The sequence below is a fragment of the Neofelis nebulosa genome, chromosome 16 (genome assembly GCF_028018385.1).
Source record: "Neofelis nebulosa isolate mNeoNeb1 chromosome 16, mNeoNeb1.pri, whole genome shotgun sequence".
Lineage (NCBI taxonomy): Eukaryota > Metazoa > Chordata > Mammalia > Carnivora > Felidae > Neofelis > Neofelis nebulosa.
Genome location: NC_080797.1, coordinates 13,061,786 through 13,086,785, shown reverse-complemented (window position 1 = coordinate 13,086,785; position 25,000 = coordinate 13,061,786). Strand labels below are relative to the sequence as shown.

General features: G+C 56.3%; 1 pseudogene; it reads left to right on the top strand.

The window, feature by feature from the left end:
* The first annotated feature begins 4,606 nt into the window (after positions 1 to 4,606).
* On the top strand, positions 4,607 to 15,715 carry LOC131498059 (TAR DNA-binding protein 43-like; annotated as a pseudogene).
* Positions 15,716 to 25,000: the final 9,285 nt, after the last annotated feature.

Sequence of the window (25,000 nt, the reverse complement as noted above, 5' to 3'; positions counted from 1 at the left end):
GAGACAGCCGCCGCTCGCGCGGCGCAAGGGGGGGCGGGGCGCGCAGGGGCGCCCCAAGCCCCTCGGGACACACGCCGCCACGGGAGAGGCGGGGGGACGCCGCGCGCGTGCGCGCGCGCGCTCGCACACCACACGCCCGAGGCACACGGGCCCCGGCACCGGACGCCGGCCAGGCCTGGCGGGACCCTCCCCCGACTCAGAGGGGGGAGGCGCAGGCCGCGGTAGGCGAAGAGCGGCGCTCGGCCCCACCGCGGGGCCGACAGACCTCCTCTCGCGCGGGAGAGAAGGCTCCGCCTAACACGCACAAGGGCATGCAGTCACCCTGACACAGGTGGCCACTACGCGCACAGGAGGGGCAGCGACTGGGGGTTCCGGTACCCCAAGGCACCCTCTCGGATCGCTAGAGAAGGCTTTCTCACCAAGGGCGCGCCGCCCCCCACCCAATTCGTCCCCCCATCGGGGCCCGCCAGATAAAAGGCGTTTCTTCCCGGGGCCACCAGGGCCCGGGGCGGGGGAGAAAGGTCCACGGCAACGGAGTGACACAGGGCATTCCTGAGCATTCGCGGTCAGGGACCACAACGAGGGCCACCTGCCTTCCCCACGCGCGGTTGCTCGTGTCGCCGCCCCGAAGGAGCGCCGCGCCTCCGGGTGAGGCCCGAGAAAAACCGAGGCAAAACACCGGCAGCAACGCGCTGGGCAAGAAACCGACAGCCCTCGCTCAGAGGGGGTTTTGGCCAAGCGCCACGGCGCCGGCTCGGCCCGCCACGATCGCTCAACTCGCCCCACCAAGTCAGTCCCCCGCACCCCTCCGGGCAACAGCGGCCCGTTGCGGGGCAGGGACGACAAGGCGCCCGCTCCCCGCAGCGGGGGGAACGGGTGTGCCTCCCTTCACCGATTCTGCCACCCGCCCACCTCGGGCAACTCCGCCAACGGCGGCGACCCAAAGGGGGGGGTCCGTTGGGAACAGGGAACGGCGCCACCACTCGGCTTCAGGCACCTGAGACGACCTGGAGCGCTCCAGGGGCACCACGGAGGGCCAGGCGCCACGCGCTCAGCACGCCCACGCGGCGAGCAGCGTGGCGTCGGGTGCAGCCCCCCCACCACAGGGAGGCCGCCCACCACCACACAGCCAAGAGAGGCCAGCGAGAGTGTCCGCTGCGTCAGCCGACCCCGGTCCCGCAGCGACGGGAGGCCGGGGTCGGGCCGGAGTCCGCACCCCTCTGCACCCCCCTGCGCCGCCCACAGGCGAGAAGGAGGAGCATGGGGCCCGCAGGCAGAACGAGAAGAGCGGTCCCACTCACCAGGAGTGTCCGTCCCTCGTCTGACACGGCTTAGGCCCGGCCCGGGAGAGCGCGACATCACCACATCGATCGGTTACCGCCACACGAGGCAGTCCTGGGGTGAGGGGGGGCTGGGGAAACGCCCGGCGAGGACAGCGACCAGAGGAGGACCTGCTTCAGCCTCGCCAGCACCCCTCCCCCACCTCTCCCAGGGAACAGGCAGCCGGACAACCCACAAGGGAAAAAGGGAACGCCTGACACGCGGCACGGAGCCTTGCAAGGGTGGGTTTGTCACGGCCACGGCCGGGTGCCCGCAGCGGGGAGCGCACGGGGTAGAAGACCCACGCCGCCTCCCCACGCCGCCCTCGGGTGCCAGAGACCGGAGGTGGCGCCACAGCCTGGACCACACCTGGATGCACGAGAGCCGGCGCGCAGGCCCAGGCAGACGGCTCGAGCAAGCAGGCGGGCAAAGGGCGGAGTCGGGCTCGGCTCGGCGTCACCGCCAAGCCCGGAGCCACGCCAGCGGCGACGAGGCCCAAGTCTCTCTTACAGGATGACAACCGCCACATCAGAACGTGTCAGCACCTACCTGGCAGCAAAAAGTACCTCTTTCAGGAGACAAAAATGACCGCGTTGGCAGGCGGGGCCGAGCCACAGGTCACTGGGACCTTCTGGGACCCTGGCCCGGCCACGGGCCCCAAGCATCTTCCCATCACCGCCAAGCAACCACCATCCTCCCCCGGAAGTCCCCGGGGGCCATCTGGTCGACCCCGGGACCGACCGACCCACCGACCCACCGACCCACCGACCCACCGACCGGGGAATCGCGGGATGGGGGGACTGGCCGGGTAGGCCCTGCCCCGTTACACGTTCGCCCGTCCACGGGTCGTCTCCGGGTCGGGACTTAGAAAAATAAAACACCACGCTGTCGCCTGCGGAAGCCTCCCCGGACCTATCAAGACCGGCCCCATGCCAGTCCCCGAACCCCGGCTGGGACTGTTTTGGGGGGGGGGGGTCTGAATTGCGCGGAGGCGCCCCCGACGACCGGACCTCAACGGGGATCGCGGGCGCGCCGGCGTTGGCGCCCTATACGGGCTTCCCCTCGCGGCCCGGCCCGGTCCCCAAATCCGCAGCGGGCCTCGGAAAATCTGGGGAGAAAATCGGGTCCAACGACCGGGAGCCCCACGCGTGCCCCCGCCCGGGCCCATCGCGCCCTCCGCGGGCTTCCCCTCAAGGCTCAGGACGGTCCTCACCGGCCCAGCCCGGCCCGACCGCGACGCGGGAGGGAAGACAAAAGACGCCTGGCAGGGAAGGGCCGACGAGCGACCCACGGGGCCACAGTCTCCGGGTGGCGGCCCCGGACGGTCCCCGCGGTCCCCGCGGTCGGGGGGGGGGGGGGAAGGAAAGCACCGGCGGGTGCTGGTCGACCCGTCCGGGTAGCCCCCCACCCCGGCTCGCTCCCAGGGAGCGCCGCCGCTACTCCCCCATATACCCGAAGGTTCAATCTCCGGCAAGTGCACCAGCCGCCGGCGCCCCGACGACAGCGGGACGATCACGCCAACGTCGCCGGCCTTCTGGAACTCCGCCCCGGACACCGCGGCCGAATCGCATCCCTTGCCGACGTCGCCGAAGCTCCGGAGGGGGAACGCTATGTAAAAGCGGCCGCCAGGTGGCGCCCGACAACCGACCGAAACGTCAGCGGGGACAGCTCGCGATCTCGGGGCGAGAGGGCGCACAGCCGGCGGCCCGGCCGCCCGATCTCGTCCCGGCCCACTCCGGATGCCGCCTCTCGGTCCCAGGCCGACGGAGGGCGTCCGCCTCGGGAGCTCCCGGCCGGCCGGCCGGCACGGCGCGACCCCGGCAGCCCAAGGGACACTCGAAAAATGCATCGGGGCGGCTGCCGCTGGAAAGGGGGGGGGGGGGGGGGGGGGAGCAGACCGGCCACTCGACTCCCCGGCCAGCCGAGGCGGACGTGCGCGGAAAATTCCCCGCACACACCGGGCGGGCCGGGCACGGGCGGCCCAGAGCGGCCCAGGCGGCGCCCGCGCTCCCGGGAGGACTTAGACACATTTCGGCGGGCAGGAAGGGAGGGAGAGACGGACGGCCAAACCGAAACCACGCGAGAGAGTACTCCCAGAACAACAACGGACGGACGAGCCGTTTTTATTCTATTGGGTCAAGCGGGGGAACGTCTCTCTCGGAAACATAACAAACCAAGCTGCGGGGGGGGGGGGGGGGGGGGACAAAAAGGGGGTGATGGATAAACGAACGACCACGGATAAAGCTTAAGCAAAGTCCTTCGCCGCACGGGGCCACGACGAAGTCCAAAGACCACAAACAGGTACGGGGAACATGGGTGCAAGTGCACCGCGTGGCAAGTGACAAGAATATGGCTTTCACCATTACCGTCCTCAATAAACACTACTACGGCGGCGGTGGTGGTGGTGGCGGCGGCGGGGGGGGGGGGGAAGATGGAGAACGGAAGGAGTTAATAGCCACTCACTAAAAAAATGTCCCGGTTCCCAGAGGACCCTACAGTCCAAAGGGAGGGGTGGGTGGGCCCCCGCAGGGAAAAGGAAGGTGTCACCGAGACACACCCTATGCCTCCACCCTCTTAGGGTTTGCAGGTGACCCTGAGGGTGACACGGACACGAGACAGGTTAACCGTACAAGGAGCCGACAAATTGATTTCCTACAAGTTTCACGTGACAGGTAGAGCCCCTCCTGAGGAAACCAAGACCCTGAGAAGTGGCCAAACCTAAACGCTTGTATATTGGGTTGAACAAGGAGAAGCGACGGTGGGCGACTAACTGAACTACGTGGGGAGGCTGAAGGATGATGAGGATTTTAAAACCAACGAAACCAACCAACCAACCAAGATCTGTTCTCCTCTAGAATTCTCTCCACTTCTCCTCCTGTCCTTGAGGATAAGAATGTCACTCCCCTGGTGGCATAGGAAAGACATGGGGGGGGGGGGGCGCTTCCAGGGAGAAAAGGAGGAGAGTGCTCCGTGCATGCTTCTTGCACCTGCTGGGCAGGAGGGTAGGGGTGGGTGGTTTACTTTGCTTGCTTGCTTGCTTGCCTGCTTGCTTGCTGCTACTTTTTGAAAGCTTCTCTAATGTTTCCTTTACACCTAAGTCTTCCTTTCCAGTTTGGCTTTGGACAGGAGGAAGGCAGGCCACATGTTTTTCTGACACGGTGGTGAACGAAGGGTAAGATGAGTGCGGGCCCGTGCGTATTCTTTTCCGTCAGTCACGTGCCGTGGTGAGTGGAGCATCAGCTCTTGCCGGATGGGTGTCTCATTCCTCCGTGAACCATCAGGCAAGATGTCGGGCAAACACACACACAGGGAGACTAAAGGTAGGAAGAACGTAGAGAAGACGGGCGACACGTGCCCGAGTCTCCAGAGCGACGATTTCATCCAGGGCACGGCAACGTCCAAGGTTTCCGGACACCACGTTGACGGACGCTTTGGTGCGTAGGTCACTTTGAATCTACAGTGCCACCCTCCGGTCCCGTTAGCACGTTGCCTCCGGCTCACGTGAGCGAGCGGTGGTGTCTGTCGTCGCGCAAAGAGACTGTGGGACTCGTCCTGGGATGGAACTGGGCCAGAGAGAGGGAGGGACGCCGCAGCCCATCGTTGAGCTTCAGGTGTCTCTAAGAGACCGAGTCTCTAAAGTACACCGAGGCACAGGGCGACCCGCTCGCTCGCTCGTGGCTGGACGTCTCTTTGTTCTTTCGAGGGGTGGATATCTGTGAGTGTGGTTTCTTTACTTTCCGGACAAGGCGAAAGAACTCCGAAACAGGAAATATTGGCACAAGGGGTCTGGTGGGATGGGAGGGTGCGGGTCAGGCCACGTACCGAGAACACGGGAGGATCGGGCGTCTGAACAACCAGGCGGAGAGGGGAGTTTCGCCTCGGTCATCACGGCAACCGGCACCTCAACAGAAACCACACAAGGTGCCCAGGACGAACTGCGTCGCAGGAGCCAGCGTGGGCATTGCCCCACTACCCTCAGCCCTCAGCCCTCAGCCCAGCAGCAGGCAGCAACTGTCGTCCGGGTCCAGGCCGCGCCCCACTGCCCTCTTCTCAGCCAGAGCGGTGCCCGGGAGGGCGGCCCCGGAACAGATACCTCCTCTCCTCCACACACATCTCGCCAACCCCTTGACCGCTTTGCCCGGGATACACAACTCCGCTGTACCCGGGCATGATTTTTTCCCGTGGACCGGGGGCCTCCTTGGCCACTTAGGGTGCTCGCACCAAGATGATTCGGGCTAGAGACAGGGACACCGCAGCCCGCTGTTGAGCTGAAGGGGCCTCTAGGAGAGGGACTCTCTAAAGCAGCTGACGTACAGGGAGACCCGCTCGCTCGTGGCCGTGGCCGGATGGGTCTTTGTTCCTTTATTTCTTTTCGTGTTCTTTATTATCATGTTTGGCACAATTGTAAGCGGGATTGGGTTGTTTGGGGTTTGTTTTTTCTTTTCTTTTCTAATTTGTCTTTCCGCGGCGTCATTATCGGCGTATACAGACGCAACAGATTTCGGTACATAGAGTTTGTAATTTTCCTGTGGACCAGGGGCCTACTTTGCCGCTCAGGATGCACGCGCCCCCACCCCCTGCCCACCCGCAGCCTTCAGTTCCCCAAACCACTGGAGGACTCGTGGGGGTGGGAGTGGGGGTGAGGGTGGGGGAGGGGTGGGGGCGGGGATGGGAGTGGCAGTGGAAGGGAGGTTCAGGGCGATTCATTCCAATGGGCCTCATTCAACCCCTTCGTTCAAATGCAGAAAGCTTTCTGTTAAAGTCTGAGCCTGGGGCTTCTCTACATTGAATGGCTTTCTTCAACTCCCCCAACCCTTAGGCTGCAGTTTCTGAACTACTGGGAGGAAAGGGAGGGAAGGGGGGGAGGGAAAGAAAGAAGGGGTGGGGGAGAGAAGGGGGGGAGGGGAGAAGATGATGTCTGAAGAACTTGCCTTCTCTGGAGCAAAGAGAGTCCCCTCCTTTTCCTAACCCAGGAAACCTCAATAAACCATTTGAGAATCATGGATGTGGAGGATGGTATCTTACTATAATGCCTTCCAGGGGTGGGGGTGCAGGTACATGGAAGGGTAGGGAGTTGGCGAGCGAGCGAGCGAGCGAGCGGCATGGTGTGGCGTGGCGTGGCCTGCCGAGTCAGAGTCAGAGGGTGGCATGAAACACGTGATGGTGGTGTCTTAGGGTTCAGAGGCCAAACACAGGCATGGGGCAATAAGGGATAGAGGGTGAGGGAGGCCTGACAGGGGACAATTGTGACCCCGGGCGATGGTCCCAAGCGGGCACACTCCTGTAAAGCAACACTAACACTCTATTGATTAGCCATTGACCTGTCCTCCCTCTCCCACCTGCTTCCAAAGGGAAACTGAGTACAGTTTCATTCCACAGGCACTGGCTGTTTCACATGCAACCTTTGACGTGGCACTAAAAGGAGGAAGGAAGATGGACACACATGAAACAGCCCCACAGATGGCCTAGAGGGCGTGGGCGGGGCTCTCATCGGTCAAATTGGGAGTCTGAGTCAGGATCCTGGGGTTGTTTCAAAACATGGAATGGAGGGGGCTCCTGGCTGGCTCACTCAGAAGAGCATGCGACTCTTGGACTCTTGATCTCTGTCAGGGTTGTGACTTCAAGTCCCACATCGAGTGAAGAGAATGTGAAAAATGAATGAAGGAATGAAGGAATGGATGAACAAACTTTAAAAAAAAAAAAAAAAAGGTTGTGGGGCGCCTGGGTGGCTCGGTCGGATAAGCGTCCGACTTGGGCTCAGGTCATGATCTCACGGTCCGTGAGTTCAAGCCCCACGTCGAGCTCTGTGCTGACAGCTCAGAGCCTGGAGCCTGCTTCAGAATCTGTGTCTCCCTCTCTCTGACCCTCCCCCATTCATGCTCTTTCTCTATCTCAAAAATAAATAAAAGTTGAAAAAAAAAAAAAAACGTTTGCAACGTTTATGTCTTTAAAACAAATGGAATCGGTGGGGTGCCTGGGTGGCTCAGTGGGTGAAGCATCCCACGCCTGCTAGATTTTGACTCACGTCATATCTCAGGGTTCGTGAGACCAAGCCCTGCATTGGGTTCTCACACGGACAGTGCAGAGCCTGCTTGGGGTTCCCTCCCTACCCCCCCTATACCTCCCCCATAAACCAATAAATAAACATCAAAAACATAAATCTTAAAACACTACAACAAATGGAATGGAAAGAGAGAACGCAACGAGGAGGATGTGAATGTTGCACCTAATACCACTGAACTCTACGCTTATATATGGTGAAAAATCTCAATTGTAGGTGATGTCTACTTCTAACCACAACTGAAAGGAAAACGAAAAAACACCGGTCCTTGGCTCACAGTAAGGGAGTTCCTGGATTTGGTCCGAGAGGGCCTTCTCATCTGCCGTGTGGAAAAGTATGGAATGGTTTCTTCCTCTCCAGGCCGATGACCATTGCCAACGACAGTAGGTGTAGGTGCTGTCCTACCTGTGAGGGAAAGGCAGGAAGAAGTGTAGCATTTAAAAGCATCTTTTAAACGCTGTCCACCTTTCCCAGTTTGTCCCCTCACTATGTCTTGCTTACCTTTTATAGCATTTACCCTATGTCGATGCAAAATGAACGAGCCTTTTTAAAAACAATTTTAAAGAGGAAGGAAAAGAGTTTCATTGGAGCCCAAGTTAGGAGGGCTGACGGGGATACACAATCTTCACAAAGCAGTCAGTCATCTGGGGAAGGCCTCACATTGGGCATACATACAGCTTACCAAAAAAAAAAAAAAAAAAAAAAAAAAAAAAAAAAGGAAAAACAGGGCACGGGGGCGGGGGGGGGGGGCGCAGATGTTACGAATCATCATGAGGAGAAAGAACACATTCCAGAAAGTTACAGACTTTATCTTCTGTTTTTAGTATGTGCAAGGCTGTATGACTTCAATCTTATGGCGACCAGGAAGGTTTTTGTATTGTTTTCTTTTGTTTCCCTTATCTTTATAAGCCGCCTTTGGAAGCCCCCTTTTTTAGTTAGTTATGTTTAAGAAAAAATATATTTTTTTTTTTTTTTTTTTTTTTTTTTTTTTAACAAACCAGACATACAATCTGTGCTCAGGACAGAAAAAGAGCTCATGCTTTGAGGTTTTCTGGAGTCCCTTTGACCTCGGTAAATATTAAATGTATAGCTTCCCTGGGAGAGCACCAACATAAAAAGTTTAGAATTTCCTTTATCATTTCCCCGTCTTGATCGATAATCTTTCCTCAGAAATCACGGACGATCAACCTGATGTTTTTATGTCCCTCAGTGCCAGGTGACTGTCTTGTCTGCCCTGGGTGTGTCCCTCCTTGCTAGGTACGAGAGTGTGTGTGTGTGTGTGTGTGTGTGTGTGTGTGTGTGTGTGTAAACACACATGTATGTCTTTGAACCACCTAGCGTTCCTCGTTGGGGTGAACTTATTGCAACATAAATGGTGGGAAACTCAAAAGTGACGTATGTTCTCTGTAAGTTCCATTGACCAGCAGACATAGTTCATGTGCTTGGCTCAGATGGTCTGCCTTTGTATTTGGCAAAGCATTTTTAACAGAGAGACAGGGACAGCCACACACTTTCAACAAGGACAATTTGAAGGAGCCAGTGCAACATTGGAATACACTTGAATTGACAAAAGAATGAAATCCCAAGAATCCTTTACATACCTGTTGATAAAAGGGAAGGCACATCTGTGATTATTGATGAGGAAAGATGGAGCACCCACATTGAGGAAACATACCTGTCATGCATATTCCCAGGTTTGCTTAGGGGCGGAGACTTAACATGAGAAGGAGGCAAAATTTAGTCCCTGATGTCAGGAGGTTACCTTAGGACACGGAGAAGGGGCTGTGGGTATGCCCCGAGAGCTGGTATAACCTGGATGGGGACTTAGGCTCTTTCTCTCAGGGCTGTGCTGGCTTATAGGCTGCAAGCATATCGGTGGACCTTGAGTCCAGGCTTCTTCAGAGACAGCTAGAGTTTGTTTGTGGGACCTGAAAAGACACAATAGCTGATTAGGGGCAAATAGTTCTCTGAAGAACAAGATTTAGGTTCTCTGCGAGAGAGAGCGAGCATCAGCCTCCTTAACCCTCCGTGGCACAGTTTCAATTGCCCACTCCCCACTCCCCGCCCCCCACACTCACCCCCAGCCTCTGGAGTTTGGATCATTTCCCAATGGTAAGGAACGGGGACGATGATGGGTGATGGCTCGGGCTAGGGCTATCCGTTTATCTCCCCCGGTGAGAACAGTTTCTGTAAATCTCACCTGTCACAGGCCTAGGTGCAGGGCTACACAGAAGTTGTGAAGGGAATCGAAGCAACATGGAGTCAGAGGTGTTAAGTTTTCTTCCCCTTTATAAGTTTCCATTGTCAATCCCTCATTCCACTTCTATGGAACAGGGGTGGAGGTCCACCTTCTGAAACTATTTCAAGCCGAATTAGGGTGTGGCAGGGGCTTTGGAAGGGAAGGATTTGACAGGGTGCAGGTCGCAACTTTTGCTCCCTTGTGCTAATTGGGGGTGGGGGGGGGGGTATCAGAGATAGTTCCTATCTGAGATCTTGGGTATTTTTCTGCATAGTTTGGTACTGCATCATATCCTGAGATTTCTCCCCAAGTGTATTCTAAGGAATAGTAACAGTATAGTCAAACCCAATGTTATAACCACCTTGGGGGGGGGGGGGGGAGGGCGCGGGGGGGAAGGCTGTGGTGGTCAAGGGCCTCTTACTGTACCCAAGTGAATTGCTGTCTGATTTTATTTTTATGTTTTTTTTTTTAATCTTATTAAGTAACCTTTACACCCAACGTTGGGCTCGAACTTACAACCCCAAGATCGAGAGCTACACGCTCTACCGACTGAGCCATCCAGGTGCCCCTGTTTATGTGGGTTTTTGTTGCTGGGGCACCTGGGTGGCTCCGTGGGTTAAGCATTGGACCCTGGCTCCGGTCAGGATCTCGCCGTTCGTGATTTCGAGCCCCGCATCAGACTCTGTGCAGACAGCTCAGAGCCTGGAGCCAGCTACAGATTATGGGTCTCCCTCCCCCCACCCCCTCTCAAAAATAAATATTAAGAAACTTATAAAAATACAAATAAAATATGGGTTCTTATTTCTAAAGAGGAGCTAATACAGTTGCAGCAAGTGTTTGTGAACTAGCTTTGACGCTGCCTCCTCGTTCAGCAAGCAATCAGGTAACTACTAAGAGGTATTTCTACAGAAAGAAAAGAACACCACGGGTTAATGGGTAGAACAACTTATAAACCCAGTGTCTAAGTCCCAAGTGCGGTCAGTGAGAAGGTGTCTAGATGCCAGGCTCGAAGCATCCTCAGCTGGAGTGGGAGCAGGCAGGGGGCAATCTGACCAATTTTTCTGGCATGTAGTTCAAATGTCTCATTTTGGGGGATTCTGAGTGGCTCAGTGGGTTCAGGTTCAGTATTCAAGTCTGGATGTCCACTCAGGTCTCAATCCCAGGGTCATGAGCTCAAGGCCCCAGTTGGGCTCCACACTGGGCGTGGTGAAGCCTACTTTAAAAACAACAAAAACACAACAGCAGCAAATGTCTCGTTCTGAATGGCCCATAGAGCAACAGGCACACAGATTGTCTACAACTGTGGCAATTTCTCTGAAGTTTATCTCCAGTTGTCCAGCTTTCCTTTGCAGGGCTTCAGGGAAAAGGGCCATTTGAGTTCTTCAGGATGGTAAGATAAGAGGATGGGAGAGGATTGGAAGCCTGAGTTTGAAGAGTCATAGTCAGATACTCGAGGAAACCAGGATTCAGGATCCAGCCCAGTTTTAAAGGCAAACAACAAACAGTCAAAGAAAATTGATTAACCAGAACTAGAAGTTAACATCCACAAAAGAGCTATTGAAATATAATCTTTTTCTATCGAGACCCCTCCATTCCTGTCAAAGATAGCCCAATGAAAACTAATTTGTTTGTAAAATAAGTCCAGTGTTAACAGACATGGCTTCAGTATTGACATAAGCACAGCAAGAATAGCGATTGACCATATAGTATTTTGTGTTTTTTCTCTCTTCTTTTCCGCCTGCCTGCCTGCCTTCTTTTTATTTATTTATTTTTTTTATGGAGTTCTTTTTTTCCTCTTAAGTTAATTCCTTTATTTTGAGAGGTGGGGGGAAAGGGAGAGGGGGAGAGGGGGAGCTCTGCACTGTCAGTGCAGAACCCAGCTCAGGGCTCAAATCCATGAACCATGACCATAGGTGAAATCAGATGCTTAACCGACTGAGCCACCCAGGCCCCCCCCCACACCAGAATTCTTTACACTGTCAAATGTACGAATGTATCTCATCATTTTCAGAAACACGTTGTGGTGTTTGGTTTTGTTTCTTTTTTCTTTTACTGTACAATTTTTAACAAGTCATGAAACGGGCGCCTGGGTGGCTTTGTCAGTTAAGCATCCAACTTCGGCTCAGGTCATGATCCCACGGTTCGGTTCGTGAGTTTGAGCCATGCATTGGGCTGTTTGAGCCATGCATTGGGCTGTCTGTGCTGTCAGCACAGAGCCCGCTTCGGATCCTCTGCCCCTCCCACCGACTCATTCTGTGTGTGTGTGTGTGTGTGTGTGTGTGTGTGTGTGTGTGTGTGTGTCTCTCTCTCTCTCTCTCTCTCTCCTAAAAATAAAGAAATAGGCTGGAAAACAAATCTTCAAGGAAAAAAAAAACAACAAACGATGAAACATGTTTACTAACAGACCCAAGTATCTTTACTGTTTAGTTTTTGTGAATAAAGCCAAAGACCAAACAAACACACACACACACACACACACACACACACACACACACAGCAAAACAAAAAACAAAAAAACAAACAAAGAAAAGAAAACGCCGTAGGTTTAGTAATGCACAATTTAGTATTTTATCTTCTGTGGAAAAGACTCAGATGTCTGAAGAACTGAACCTAATTTACCACTTAACTTAGCAAAGCTTTGAAGTTACAGGTCACGAAAGATTTGGGAAGCCATTTTAAAAGTTTACAAATAGGGACTCCTGGGCGGCTCAGTCGGTTAAGCGTCCGACTTCGGCTCAGGTCACAATCTCACAGCTCGTGAGTTCGAGCTCCGCGTGGGGCTCTGTGCTGACCTCTCAGAGCCTGGAGCCTGCTTCGGATTCTGTGTCTCCCTCTGTCTCTGCCCCTCCCTCGCTGACATTCATTCTCATTCTCATTCTCTCTCTCTTTCTCTCTCTCTCTCTCTCTCTCTCTCTCTCTCTCTCAAAAATAAATGGTACAAGGAAAAAATTTAAAGGTTTACGAGTAAACATTTTTGTGTATTTAACCTATCTCCTGTCAACATTCACCCACGAACACTGTATGCGAGAGACAAAATCGACCATCGTTTGAAGTACTTTTTGCTGACAAACTGCAACGGGTACCAGTGAAGTCATAAATTGAAGTCACATGAAAGCTGATTAGGCCCCTGCCTCGGGCCTGAACCCTAGAGTGCGTGTCTGAGTGGAACAAGGAAGGGCGTAAGTGTTTGTAAAGTTTTTTTGATTTTGTTTTTGATACCTGTTGTAAAACGAGGGAGAAAACGTGTTATGTTGTTTGTAAAGGTCACAGAGATGTATATTTTGAGGACCACGATTACAGGGTCAGTATTGGGACGGAAGCAAGGCCATGACCGGAGCTGCCCACCCCAAAGGCTTGTCATGCAGAGAGCACCAAATTCAAGCCATTTTACAACCACCACCACAAAGAATAAAACCTAACTATCTGCATTGTATTTGATATCGACGGCTCCGAAAATATGTCCATTTTAAGTAAGCAATCACCCTTCCATGGCCCTTAGTACCCAAGACGTCACACCCGTGTCCACTAAAAAGTCAAACGATCTGTTTCCCCACCATCGGGCTCACACGGGAGGCCCCACCACCGGGGATGGCCTAGGAGATCACTGGAGCCACACCAACTGATGCAGAAACAGGGGGAGGGGGAGGCGGCCAGGGAGCCGCCGGCCAGGCCCCAGGCAGATTTAAAGTTTTAGACTCACCTTTTTGTGTTTCTTTCATCTTTTTCTTTTGCGCCTCCAACTCCGCGTCCGCGTCCACCTCCTACTTCTTCTTCCATCTCTGTCTCCTGTCTTTCCCTCCTGCAAAAGTGGCTTTGTCTCTGGTTGCTTTTCAGCCCCCTGTGGAAGAGGTGAAGGAGGAGCAGGCCGTGGGGTGGGCACCCATCTTGGCGCTTGTGCTCGGGGAGGAGGAGGGGCGGGTTTAGGATCACTGGCATCTGTCTGCCTTCCTCCTCTTCCTCATTCATTCTGACTATTGGGAAAGGGTGTGTGGGTGTGGGTGTAGCGGGGAGGGCAGGTGTGTTCAATTTTTATCTCTCCTCTCTCTGGGCCATCAATTGTGTCCCTTCCCGTGAGGCAACTTTCTTATGGAGTAACGTAAAACTCTGAATGTAGAGAATTTCACACACACACACACACACACACACACACACCCCACACCCATACCCCGTTCACGTGAATGTGAAACACATTTGGGTTTGTTCTGATCCTCCTGAGTGTTAGAATGCCCAATGTTCACAAGAGCTTGCCTTGAAAGACAGTAACGGAGCTCGGTTACAAGTTGGTGTTAGCAATAGCATCCAGAGGTAGAGAAAACATCTCACATGGATAACACCTGTGGCCATAGATCCACAAACAAGATGCAAACCAACATCAGCCTTTGTTTCACTCCTATTTGTGGAGAGGACGCGAAAGACCCAATGGTCAAATCTCCCCCTTTTATAAAAACAAATCCAATCGCACGAGAGCATTACCGTGGATGGATCCCATCGTGCAGGTGTTTTCCATTTCCAATGAGAACACAGCCAATTTGGTGCAAAGAAGCCAAAAGCTGCAGCAACCCACAAACCAAATGTGGCCCGGGATATCTCCGTGAGCGTCCCTTCCTCCCCAAAAGCCGGGGCTTCGCTGATGGAACCAAAGGGCTTCCTAGTTTCTGGCTGCGTCGTCTCACGGCCAGCTTTCTCTAAGGGAGCACACAAGAAAACTCATTCAGACACCTCCAAAGAACCCCATCTGGGCCATCAGGGACTCAGGTGACCCTTCCATGTTCCCACGTAAGTAAGCACTTGCAAGTATAGGCTCCATATGTCCTATACGTGTAGCCTGCCGAAGTTTCCTTTTGGGGATGGGTGGTTGCTTTCTCCACACTTAGAGCAAGGTTATTAAATGGTGGCGGTCACGGTGGTGTTTTTTCCTCTTCCGTAAAGAGTTACAAGGCGGCCATTTCGGGGGAGCGAAGCGGTAGCTGGGCTGCTCCTGGATCCCTCGCTGCTTCGGGTTCCCTGTCAGGCTTCCTAGCAGCGGCCTAGCGGAGAAATAAGAGCAGGTGTCTGAATGTACTCGGGTGACCAAAGATGAGAATGACGAGCCCATCGAAATGCCATCGGAAGACGACGGGACAGTGCTGCTGTCCACAGTGACAGCCCAGTTTGTGGGCAGCACGTGGACTGCACTACCGGAATCCAGCGTCTCAGCGTAGGAGAGGTGTCCGGCTGGTCAAAGACATTCTGCCCATCCCTGATGCTGGCTGGGGAAATCTGGTAGCGGATAGTCGTCAACTTATCCCAAAGACAGCCACAGAAAAAGGGACGAGACCGGTGCCTGCTTCTTCAGCAGTGAAAGTGAAGAGAGCCATCCAGGGTACGTCAGATTTAAGAGTGTTGGGTCTCCCGTGGAAAACAACCGAACAGGATCTGAAAGAATATTTTGGGAGCTTTGGAGAGGTTCTTCTGGTTCAGGACAGGAAAGATATTCACACTAGTCCTTCCAAGGGTTTTTGGCTGTGTTCCTTTTACGTAATAGGAAACCCAGGTGAAAGTCATGCGATCAAGGAACGATGGTGTGACTGCAAACTTCCTGAATCTCATCCAAGCCCAGATGAGCTTTTGAGAAGCAGGAAGGCATTTGTCGGGTGCCTTACAGAGGGACGTGACTGCCTATAAGCTGCAGCAGTTCTTTTGCCAGGACTGAGAAGCGGTAGACAGCTTCATTCCCAAACGGTTCCCGGACTTTCCCTTTGTTACATTTGCAGATGATCAGGTAGCCCTCGCCCTCGCCCTCTCTGATATTATTATTGAATTTATTTTTCTCAATGTACCCCCAAGGTACTTAGCCTATAGGGCAACAGTGGTTTGAGGAGGAGAGTCCTTCATACCCCTCACCCTTTCAGCCCCCGCCCTGGCACAACCCCCTCCAGGAACCCTCTGCTTGTTCCCCTTAGGGAAGAGCCTCTTACGTTTTTGTCCCCCTCCCTGTTTGTATGTTATTTTTCCTTCCCTTCTTCCCTTCTTCCCTTCTTCCCTTCTTCCCTTCCCTTCCCTTCCCTTCCCTTCCCTTCCCTTCCCTTCCCTTCCCTTCCCTTCCCTTCCCTTCCCTTCCCGAGTTCCTCTGTTTGGGAAGTGAAGGTCCTCACACGGGTGAGGTTCCTGTGATACATGTGTTTCTCTGAGGGACGAATGTCACTTTGCATGACACCCTCCAGTTCCATCCAGGTACTTGCAAATGGCAAGACTTCATTCCCTCTGGTGGCCGAGCACTGCTCCGTTGTAGATGGATACCGCCTCTTCTGTATCCATTCATCCGTCGATGGACATTTGGCCCCTTTCCATACTTTGCCTACCGCCGATAGTGCTGCTATGCACACTGGGGTGCGTGTGCCCCTTGGAAACAGCAGACCTGTATCCTTTGGCTAAGTACCTAGTCGTGAAAGTGCTGGGTCGTAGGGTACTTCTATGTGTCATGTGTTGAGGAACCTCTTCAGGTCCCTGGTTCTGGAAAGAACTCCGATAGTGGTTCTAAATCAGGTGCGGCCATCGATTGGGGACCCCCATCAAATGCAGAGTCAGGCAGCGGTTTTCCTGCAGGCTTTGGCTCAATCACGGATTCTAAATCTTCCAGCTGGGGAATTTATACAGTGGGGTAGGTATAGACTGGTAGGAATTCAAATTTTTCTAAACACATGGTAAGTGTATTTCTTTTTTTCTTCTCTTCTCTTCTCTTCTCTTCTCTTCTCTCTCTCTCTCTCTCTCTCTCTCTCTCTATTTCATTTTCTTTCTTTCTTTTTTTTAAACGTTTATTTATTTTTGAGAGACCGAGAGAGACAGAGCAGGAAGGGGAAGGAGCAGAGAGAGAGGGAGACACAGAATCCGAAGCAGGCTCCAGGCTGTCTGCACAGAGCCCGGTGCAGGGCTCGAACCCACAAACCGTAAGATCATGACCTGAGCCGCAGTCACACACTTAACTGACGGAGCCACCCAGGCACCCCACCCATGGTTAAGTGTATTATAAAACCCATCCATACTGAGAGTTTTCAGAATCAGTACGTTCAGCGTGGAGTATATTCACCACTATTTTTGACATTTTTCTTTAGAAAGAGAGGCAAAGCTAAATGAATTTTAGAAGTTTTGTTACATGAAGGGTTGAAATATCAGGTGTTTGAAAGCGAACTGCTGTTTGCCTGATTGGTTCTCGTTCTCTCTCTCTCTCTCTCTCTCTCTCTCTCTCTCTCTCTCTCACACACACACACACACACACACACACACACACACACACACACAGGCTACAATGGACATCAAAGGATTTCTCCTGTAATATTGTATATCCCTGGACTCGCCAAGTGAATTCTTTGTGCGTGTTCACTATGGAAACCATTCATTAGAAGTACATTCTTTTTTCCTCGTTTTAATTGGAACCCCACCACATTAATTCCCCACCCCCGGGAAAACCTCCTTTTTGGAGATCATGGTGTCACAGGGTTTGGTCTTTTTGCTTTCGTTTTTAGTTTGTGACACTTGTCTCCCTTCCTATGCACAAGTACAGTATGAAGCCTTCATTGAATCTGTGCCGTTCATCTCATTTTAAATGTTTACGGGAGAAGCACTTCATTGAAAGCAGTGCTGTAAATATTCTGCCATAGGAAGGAATATTTCCGTCTACGTGCTTTCTCACTCTTGAATTCATCTTCACACCATACAGGCTGTGACTTTGACGGTGGGTGTCCCATTTGTATCCGCTACTCTTTATTTCGCGGAGTCGTATCAATGCTATGAATGCAAGGGTGTGCTATGTAACCAGAAGGCTGTTAGAAGTTCTGAAACCTTGTGTTTTCTGATCCTCGTGTTCGACCCACAGTGGTGCCGAAGTACGAAAGGCTAGTGTGAGTGAGAAAAGGAGAGAGTGCATGCAGAGACTCAGTGGCGGTGGCACACGATGGATAGATTTTTTTAACCTGGCGAGATGCATCTCTCAGTCCCTTGACCTCGGTGCAAGAGCGTGCCGAGAGCAACGATAGCAAATGACGTGCGAATGTTTTCTGGATCCAAAGGACATCCACACCCGTTGGAAGACGTAAAGAGAGTTTTGTTCTCAGAGAACCCCGTTAGTTGGATGTGTGAGGTACTTGTGTTTCCCCTGCCCTTCCGTCAGCTGCTGTGAACGCCATATGGTGTGTGTTCTGTTCTGTTCTGTTCCCGATCTGTTAAGTGTGGTCCCGTGAACACGGACTGAGCTTGTGGTGTGCTTCACGGGAGTACTCGGAAGCAGAGCTCACCAGTGAGCTCGGGGTGTCACCACGAAGGCTGGAAGTTCTAATGGCTGCCAGGTAGCTATAAGAATGTGGTCTAATGCAGTTCTGTATCCCGTGCTTGGATGGTCTTTAGAAGAGTCGTCAGTGTTGGGAATTCTTAAATAGAATGGATGAAGGAGGAAGAGGAGGAGGAGGAGGAGGAGGAGGAGGAGGAGGAGGAGGAGGAGGAGGAGGAGTTGTTGTTGTTGTTGTTGTTGTTGTTGTTGTTACGAGGTATAATGACGAAAGACACGGCAGAAAATTTTTACAGGGTTTATTTTCTGTTTTCAGTATGTGCAAAGCTGTATGACTTTGATCTTTGGGGATCCAAGGAGGTTTTCTTCCATTTTCTCATCTGTATGTTTGGAAGGTTCCTTTTTAATTCTCAACTGACTGACTGATGGATTGGTTTTGTTTTTATGTCCTCTTCTCACCCAACATAAGGCCCAAACTCACAGCCCGGCAATGAAGAGTCACCCGCTCCCCTGACCTAGCTGAGCGAGCCAGCCAGCCAAGTCACCCCCTTGATCCATTTTTGTTGTTGTTGTTTATTTAAATGAAGCGGACATGCAACATGCAACGTGTGCTCAGGACAGAAACAGAGCACACGCTTTGGGGTTTGGCAGGGTCATTTGGAGCTTGGTAAATGTTAAAGCCTAGCTTCCCTGGGAGCCCAGGAGCAGGGTCCACAGCCGTTAAAAGTTGACAATTTCCTTTATCGATAGCCATCGAACAGATGATTTATTGAAAACACGAATCTATGGCAAAGATCGTTCTATGGTCTGTGATCAGGATATAGGAAGAACCAGATGGCTACAGCTCCCACCTCACAGACTTCATGTTTCAGTTGGACGTAGAGGCAGGGAGGGAGGTGAGGCAGGACGGCAGGGAGACAGGGAGGCCAGCCGGCAGGGAGGCAGGCAGGCAGGCCGGCAAGCAGGGAGGGAGGGAGGGAGGGAGGCAGGCAGGCAGGCAGGCAGGCAGGCAGGCAGGCAAGGAGGGAGGGAGGCCGGGAGGCCGGGAGGGAGGCAGGCCGGGAGGCAGGCAGGCAGGCCGGCCGGGAGGGAGGCAGGCAGGCCGGCCGGCCGGGAGGGAGGCAGGCAGGCCGGCAGGGAGGGAGGGAGGCAGGCCGGTAGGCAGGGAGGGAGGCAGGCAGGCAGGCCGGTAGGCAGGGAGGGAGGCAGGCCGGCAGGGAGGAAGGAAGGGAGGGAGGGAGGGAGGGAGGGAGGGAGGCAGGCAGGCAGGCAGGGCGGCCGGGAGGGAGGCAGGCCGGGAAGCAGGCAGGCCGGCCGGCCAGGAGTGAGGCAGGCAGGGAGGGAGGCCAGGAGGGAGGGAGGCCGGGAGGCAGGCAGGCCGGCCGGCCGGGAGGGAGGCAGGCAGGCCGGCCGGCCGGCCGGGAGGGAGGCAGGCCGGGAGGCAGGCAGGCAGGCAGGCCGACAGGGAGGGAGGGAGGGAGGCAGGGAGGCAGGCCGGTAGGCAGGGAGGGAGGCAGGCAGGCAGGCCGGTAGGCAGGGAGGGAGGCAGGCCGGCAGGGAGGAAGGAAGGGAGGGAGGGAGGGAGGGAGGCAGGCAGGCAGGCCGGTAGGCAGGGAGGGAGGCAGGCCGGCAGGGAGGAAGGAAGGGAGGGAGGGAGGGAGGGAGGCAGGCAGGCAGGCAGGGCGGCCGGGAGGGAGGCAGGCCGGGAAGCAGGCAGGCCGGCCGGCCGGGAGTGAGGCAGGCAGGGAGGGAGGCCAGGAGGGAGGCAGGCCGGGAGGCAGGCAGGCAGGCAGGCAGGCAGGCAGGCCGGCAGGGAGGGAGGGAGGGAGGGAGGGAGGGAGGGAGGGAGGGAGGGAGGGAGGGAGGCAGGGAGGCAGGCCGGTAGGCAGGGAGGGAGGCAGGCAGGCAGGCCGGTAGGCAGGGAGGGAGGCAGGCCGGGAGGCAGGCAGGCAGGCAGGCAGGCAGGCAAGGAGGCAGGCAGGCCGGCCGGCCGGGAGGGAGGCAGGCCGGGAAGCAGGCAGGCCGGCCGGCCGGCCGGCCGGGAGTGGAGGGAGGGAGGGAGGGAGGGAGGGAGGGAGGGAGGGAGGGAGGCAGGCCGGCCGGCCGGCCGGCCGGGAGGGAGGCAGGCAGGCAGGCAGGCAGGCAGGCCGGCAGGGAGGCAGGCAGGCAAAGAAAGAAAACGTGGCATCAGGGTACCTGGTGGGCTCAGGTGGTGGATCGTGCCACTGTATCTCGTGGGTTGCGAGTTCGAGTCCCACGCTGGGTGTAGCGCTTACTTACAGTAAAATCTTTGAAAACCCATCCACAAATACAGGAATAAACAAAACATGGTATCAAAGGGGAGTAAGTGATTGATCGATGGGGGGGGGGGGGTGGGGATCAAACGGGAATATGTGTCTAACCCGCAACCTATTCTTTATTGACGCTGCTTTCACTATTTTGCCCCGATGACTTTTTCCACAAGCGGCGGTCCCACCTGAGCATCTTAAGATGTTCTGCAGCGAGAGGAAAGGCGTGAGAGGCAAAAGTTAGGCGGATCCATACGAATAAAGACAATCATCGTTTCTGAGACCAGTAGCCAAAGCTCTACCTCCGTTTAGGATCCAATGTCGTACTTATCTCTTTAAAAACAGAAATAAGGGGCGCCTGGGTGGCGCAGTCGGTTAAGCGTCCGACTTCAGCCAGGTCACGATCTCGCGGTCTGTGAGTTCGAGCCCCGCGTCAGGCTCTGGGCTGATGGCTCGGAGCCTGGAGCCTGTTTCTGATTCTGTGTCTCCCTCTCTCTCTGCCCCTCCCCGTTCATGCTCTGTCTCTCTCTGTCCCAAAAATAAATAAAAAACGTTGAAAAAAAAAAATTTTTTTTTAAAAACAGAAATAAATACATAAAAACCAGGCAGGGTCGTTGGCTCGGATAAGGGAGGAAGCTGAAATGCAATCATGGAGAACAACATAGGGGGTAAGAAGTTGCAAGCCAGAGCGATTTCACCACCCGTAGCCTTTGAAATGATGATTTGGTGTCTTCGGATACAAGAGAGCTCACCCTACGTAGAAGGTTTCCCACCGCTTGTCATGAAGTATCGGAACACCACAAGCGGATTCCCGTGCTACCAAAACCTCTCTGCCAACATCATCTGTAACAGCTGCATTCTCTTGTATCGTGCGAGTGTAGCGTCATTCATTGCACCACTCTGCCGTTGTTTGACCTTCCAGCGGATTGTAATTTTTGTTTCTTTCGGCGTGCGTGTGGGTATGCGTATCGGGCTATCGAAAACGATGTAGCCACGTTCGGTCCTCTTTTTCTCATTTCTCATAGATGAGTGATGGCGTCAAAGGATACACCTCAGGAAACCCCAGATGGAAGAGAGGCAAAGGGAAGGGGGGGGGCGGGGTGCTTCTGTGTCCCGTGCCGCCCCCCCCCCCCCCGCACTCTCCCAACACACCAGTCTCCCCTCCTCCCCCCCCTTCCAGGTGTTGGAACAACCCGGAAGTGCCTGAATTAGGGGAGTTCTTTGACGGGGGGGTGGGGGGGGTGGAGGTTGGGGAGCACCAATGTTTGGAAACCTTGCAGGGCTAGCAAGAGTCAGTGTCTAAGGTACTTGGGGGGGGGGGTTTCTTTCTCTTTGAGGTGATGGAAATAGTTTGGGAAGAACAGTGATGGTCCCATAGCTTTGTGAGTAGTAGCCTAAGATAGCCCGCTGAAGCGTACACACACCTATACATTTGTTTACTTATTACGTATGCATTCATTCCAGTTGAGTGAGTGGGAGAGAGAGGGGGTAGGGAGGGAGAGAATGGATCACCAAGCAGGCTCCAAGGTGTCAGCACAGAGCCAGATGTGGGGGCTGAAATTCAAGAACCCCGAGATCATGACCTGGGGCGAGACTCGGACACCTTACCGAGTGAGGCACCCAGGTGCCCCTGAACTGTTCGCTTTTACAAGGATGGGAATTTTGGCATGCAAGTTGTGTTTCCAGTGTTAATAGGTGAGGCAACACCTAGAATAGTAAATGCGGGCGGGCAGGCAGGCAGGCAGGCAGTCGATGTTTTCTTTTTCTTTCCCTTCTGGGCTTCAGAGGGGGATGGCGAGTGTGAGGGAGGGAGTTCATGACACTGGGCGTAGGTGTTCTTGTGAGCTGAGCGGCTTGGGAAGTTCCCCGAACTACATGACCCCACAGGAGAACAGGAATTCCTTCTCGACAGCAAGAGAGCGGGCGACTAGCACCGCCTGAGTCTGGCAGAGCCTGAAATCCAAGTCGGGGTGGGGGAGCGCTTCTGCTGTCCTGCCGGTCCTGACCCTCCCTGTCTGTCTGGGGGCCCCTGAGCCGCAGGGGTGGTGTTTTGAGTTGTCCTTGTGTGGATTCCTTCTAACTACAACTGTTGCTATTTCCATCCATGTACTCCCAGACAGCTTCCTCAAGCCCCACCGCCCACCCCGTCGACCTCTTTGGGTAGTATAAAAGCGACCAACAGGCAGGGGGCGTCCGGGCACCACGGTGGCGGAGTGAGGGAGTCCGTGTGTGACGACTGCGGGCGGATCGCAGCAGAGCGGCCGGGACGCAGCACCTGCCTCGCCCCCAGCCACCTGGGTCAGTAGCGTTTCCCGGCTGGGGTGGGGGGAGGGGGACATGGAACGGAGGGCGCACCAAGAGGGCTTTGTGGATCGAATGGACGCCTAACGGAGACCCTCCTTCCTGCCACCAAACACCGTTTGTGGATGGTCGTCGTCTCGCCGTCACGCAGCCCCCACCAGTGTTACAACGAAAGAGACGGGTGTCAAGGATAGTAATGCAAACGAAGGCGGGGCCGATCCGATCAGGGGAAGCGGCGACAGGAGTGGAGGTGGGAGGAAAAAAAAAAAAAAAAATCACGGGAAGAAAGGACGGGCGTGGGCCAGGGCGGTCGCACCGGGGGGGCAGCGGGTCAACGCTCGTCATCGAACCCGGGGACTCGGGTGGCCGACCTCACCGGGCCCAGAGTCGCTAGCGATCCACTGGTTTCCTAAACTTTGGGGTAGACGGCCGCGGCGGCGAAGTCCGGCGTGCCGGTCAACCTCGGGGACCAGGTGAACGGATCCCCAGGTCATGGGGCTTGGCCGTGCTGGTAGAACTCGGGTCTCCTCGAGTCCCGGGCACTCAGGCAACCGGGGTTCAGGTCGCCGGTGTGCCGGTCGGCCCCGGGGCTAAGGGGTCGGGACTCGGGGCTCAGGTGATGGTGTCGCCGGTCCGTGGCGTGCCGGTCGACCTCGGGTCTCAGATCCGCAGATCCCAGCGTCCCCGGCCGACCTCAAGTCCCAGGTCACCGGGTCCCAGCGTGCCGGTCGACCTCGAGCGCCAGGCCCCGGTGTGCTGGTCGACCTCGAGCGCCGCGTCTCAGGATCCTCAGCCCCAAGTCTCGGGTCGCCCGGTCCACGGTGTGCTGGTCGACCTCGAGCCCGCGGGTTCCCGGCGTGCTGGTCGGCCTCGAGCCCCAGGTTCCCGGTCTCCCGGTCCGCGGTGTGCTGGTCGACCTCGAGCCCGCGGGTTCCCGGCGTGCTGGTCGACCTCGAGCCCCAGGTTCCCGGTCTCCCGGTCCGCCCCAGGTTCCCGGTCTCCCGGTCCGCGGTGTGCTGGTCGACCTCGAGCCCCAGGTTCCCGGTCCCCCGGTCCGCGGTGTGCTGGTCGACCTCGAGCGCCGCGTCTCAGGATCCTCAGCCCCAGGTTCCCGGTCCCCCGGTGTGCTGGTCGACCTCGAGCCCGCGGGTTCCCGGCGTGCTGGTCGACCTGGAGCCCCAGGTTCCCGGTCCCCCGGTCCGCCGGTCCGCGGTGTGCTGGTCGACCTCGAGCCCGCGGGTTCCCGGCGTGCTGGTCGACCTCGAGCCCCAGGTTCCCGGTCTCCCGGTCCGCCCCAGGTTCCCGGTCTCCCGGTCCGCGGTGTGCTGGTCGACCTCGAGCCCCAGGTTCCCGGTCCCCCGGTCCGCGGTGTGCTGGTCGACCTCGAGCGCCGCGTCTCAGGATCCTCAGCCCCAGGTTCCCGGTCCCCCGGTGTGCTGGTCGACCTCGAGCCCGCGGGTTCCCGGCGTGCTGGTCGACCTGGAGCCCCAGGTTCCCGGTCCCCCGGTCCGCCGGTCCGCGGTGTGCTGGTCGACCTCGAGCCCGCGGGTTCCCGGCGTGCTGGTCGACCTCGAGCCCCAGGTTCCCGGTCTCCCGGTCCGCCCCAGGTTCCCGGTCTCCCGGTCCGCGGTGTGCTGGTCGACCTCGAGCCCCAGGTTCCCGGTCCCCCGGTCCGCGGTGTGCTGGTCGACCTCGAGCGCCGCGTCTCAGGATCCTCAGCCCCAGGTTCCCGGTCCCCCGGTGTGCTGGTCGACCTCGAGCCCGCGGGTTCCCGGCGTGCTGGTCGACCTGGAGCCCCAGGTTCCCGGTCCCCCGGTCCGCCGGTCCGCGGTGTGCTGGTCGACCTCGAGCCCGCGGGTTCCCGGCGTGCTGGTCGACCTCGAGCCCCAGGTTCCCGGTCTCCCGGTCCGCCCCAGGTTCCCGGTCTCCCGGTCCGCGGTGTGCTGGTCGACCTCGAGCCCCAGGTTCCCGGTCCCCCGGTCCGCGGTGTGCTGGTCGACCTCGAGCGCCGCGTCTCAGGATCCTCAGCCCCAGGTTCCCGGTCCCCCGGTGTGCTGGTCGACCTCGAGCCCGCGGGTTCCCGGCGTGCTGGTCGACCTGGAGCCCCAGGTTCCCGGTCCCCCGGTCCGCGGTGTGCTGGTCGACCTCGAGCGCCACGTCTCAGGATCCTCAGCCCCAAGTCTCGGGCCGCCCGTTCCGCGGCGTGCCGGTCGACCTCGACTCCCGCGTCGCCGGGTTTCCCAGTCCGCTGGTCGGTCTCAGGTCCGCCAGCCCCGAGTCTCGGCTCGCTGGTCGACCTCGAATCCCGAGTCGCCAGGTCTCCCAGTCCGCGGTGCGCCGGTCGACCTCGAGTCCCGTGTCGCCGCCGCCGCCGCCGCCGCCGCCGCCGCCGCCGCCGCCGCCCCTCTCCCCTCTCCCGGGGCCCCATGCTCGGGCGTACTGGTCGACCTGAAAACGATCGGACTTGGACGCGAGCGGGCGCCCGCGCCAGCGTGAGGGGCTGCTGGTCGACCCAGTCCCCCGCAAGAAAG